The sequence below is a fragment of the Phyllostomus hastatus genome, unplaced genomic scaffold, assembly GCF_019186645.2.
Source record: "Phyllostomus hastatus isolate PE091 unplaced genomic scaffold, TTU_PhHast_1.1 phas_scaffold_501, whole genome shotgun sequence".
NCBI lineage: Eukaryota > Metazoa > Chordata > Mammalia > Chiroptera > Phyllostomidae > Phyllostomus > Phyllostomus hastatus.
The window spans coordinates 33,373,537-33,375,825 of NW_025334033.1; the positions used below are offsets into that span (position 1 = coordinate 33,373,537).

The window sequence follows — 2,289 nt, forward strand, 5'->3', positions numbered from 1 at the left end:
AACATACAGCACGAATTTTTATAAATGTGAATGCCTTAGTAACTACTATCTAAATAAATAAATTTGGCAAAAAATAAACTTGGTCTTTCATAATATCGGCATTTTTGAAAAGACTAAGATAGTTGTGAATTATCCTGCCATCTGGATTTGCCTGTTTCTCTATGATTAGGTTCAAGGTAAACATTTTTGGGAAGAATATTACATAGGTGATGTATCCTTTTTACCTTATCTTTTCAAGTGGCCCTTAACGTAGGGCTGAATTGCTGCTTTGTAAATAGCTTTATTACCCAATTGTGATAAAATGTTCCTGGTTATTATATATTAGTCTTGCCTATTTAAAAAATGCATTTTAAGTTTTAAGCTAATCCTCCCTTTCTTTTCCTTACATTCTGTCTGATAAGTTCTTTCCACTGGCAAATAGGATGTGTGAGATTGGGAGGGATGCAGGAAATATTCAATCCTGTGGGGCAGAAGGTATTCCTTGGGTGTCTAAAGTCGGGGCATGGGTTTGGACGAAGGAGAAGGAGAGGAACGGCCTCCATCCTTTAGTCCTGATGCAGGTGAAGCGATGCAAGTTCATTAAAAACATTTTCTTTCAACCAGACTCCTTTCTCAGTAGTCCAGGTCCCATTTTCTACTGTGGTATCTGTCATGCTTTTGGTTCCTTTCTTGGAAATAATTGTCATGTTGATCTTCACTATGAAGCGGGCCCCAGTGCATCCTGCTGTTCTCCTGGCTACAGAACCTAGGTGACCTCTCCTGGGATAGATGTCTTTTTTTAGAAGAGCTCATGCTGTCACCAAACTGTAAGACTTGGCTTCAATGCCATGAAGACAGCTTTTAAAAGGGGAGATGAGGACACAGCAACACACATCATTGATAGCCTGAGACTGCTTGATAACAGAAATGGCTGTGAGCAGCATCTCCCTCAAGTCACTGTCATCTGCTGCACTGGCTTCAGATGTTGCTTTGGAAATGGAATTGCTGGACATTGCTTTGTCTCACTTCATGATCTCTTCAAATTCAGTTTCACTCTCGTAGAGGGTGGGGTGCCCAAATCTTGGCTGCCACGGTGGCAGCTGGTGGTTAAAGGGTTCAAAGGCCTTCATGTAAATATCTGGTGGGGGTCCCACTGTAGCATTTGGTGGGAAAAGATAGCTGGGCTGAGATGAAAAGCAGGTGAAATGGTCTGGGGGAGGTACAGCTAAACGAGGAGGTAATGGAAGAGTCATGAGCTGCTGATAGTGGATGTCAGAAGGTGGAGGGGCTCCAAAGCTTGTGGAGAGGTGTGGTCGGATGGGACTGGGGTGGGGGACAGACCCATCAGGTGAAGGGCTGAGGGAGAATGACTGACATAGGTACCAGGTTCTCAGAGGGTGTGGCTCATCCATAAGCAGAATCATTAGAATCTCAAGTGTGGTTCTGTGGAGCTGCTCCCACTCTTGTTGAGACTCAAACATACTCATGTTTCTAAGCCTGCGCCTCAAACTGTGACAGATTCTTCTAGGTGGCTGGCTCCATATCCACTGTTTCTTCTTCAAGAACTTTTCCTGGCAGGAATTTCAACAGTTTGTGGACAGAGTTTTCAGAGGCTACGGCCTCCTCAGCATCACTGGTTATTTGCTCCATTCTCTGCAAATTTCACTTCCAGCACATCACAGACTCCTACCAAGTGAATAACTGGGATCGAGCTGCTGGTCTCCATACAGACTTGGTTACTTATTGCACTGCCATTTGCTAAGACTTGCCTTTCCTAATTAAGCATCATTCCTGTTTATTCTGTATCTGACTTATTTTTAATCTGTAAAACATTAAAGTGTTCTGTTTTCTCACTTTAAATCCAGATCTTGAAATGTTCTCTCTCCGGCAGATCCTAAGCCTTGAAACTTTATCTGAAAATCTTCTGGAATCCCATTTCCTTCACATAGCTCCTCTCGGAGGAGCACAATGTTGTACTGGTTCCAGCCTCTCCTGCCGCGGTCCGGCCGCAGCTAGGTCCAGGGGTTCCTGAAAGGTGGGTAAGGCGTCGGCGATGGGAGATAGATGACAGCACGCCTTAGAGGGCAGTGATGCTCTGTTCTGTTTATTGCAAGTACAAGCAGGTTTTTATACTTTCATTTTTAGCAGTGATTAACATTTGCGGTTAGGTGAAGCAGAAAAAAAATCAATACAAAGGTAACCAGGAAAAATACAAAAATTCCCATAGATTCAGTTATATTAAACAAAGATTATTTTGACCAGGAGATCCATAAATCAGACAATTAGAAATAGCTGTACATACAGAGTTTG

The 2,289-nt window shown here is 42.9% G+C and overlaps 1 pseudogene; it reads right to left on the reverse strand.

The window, feature by feature from the left end:
- Positions 1–612: 612 nt before the first annotated feature.
- Positions 613–1,705, reverse strand: LOC123807875 (annotated as a pseudogene).
- Positions 1,706–2,289: the final 584 nt, after the last annotated feature.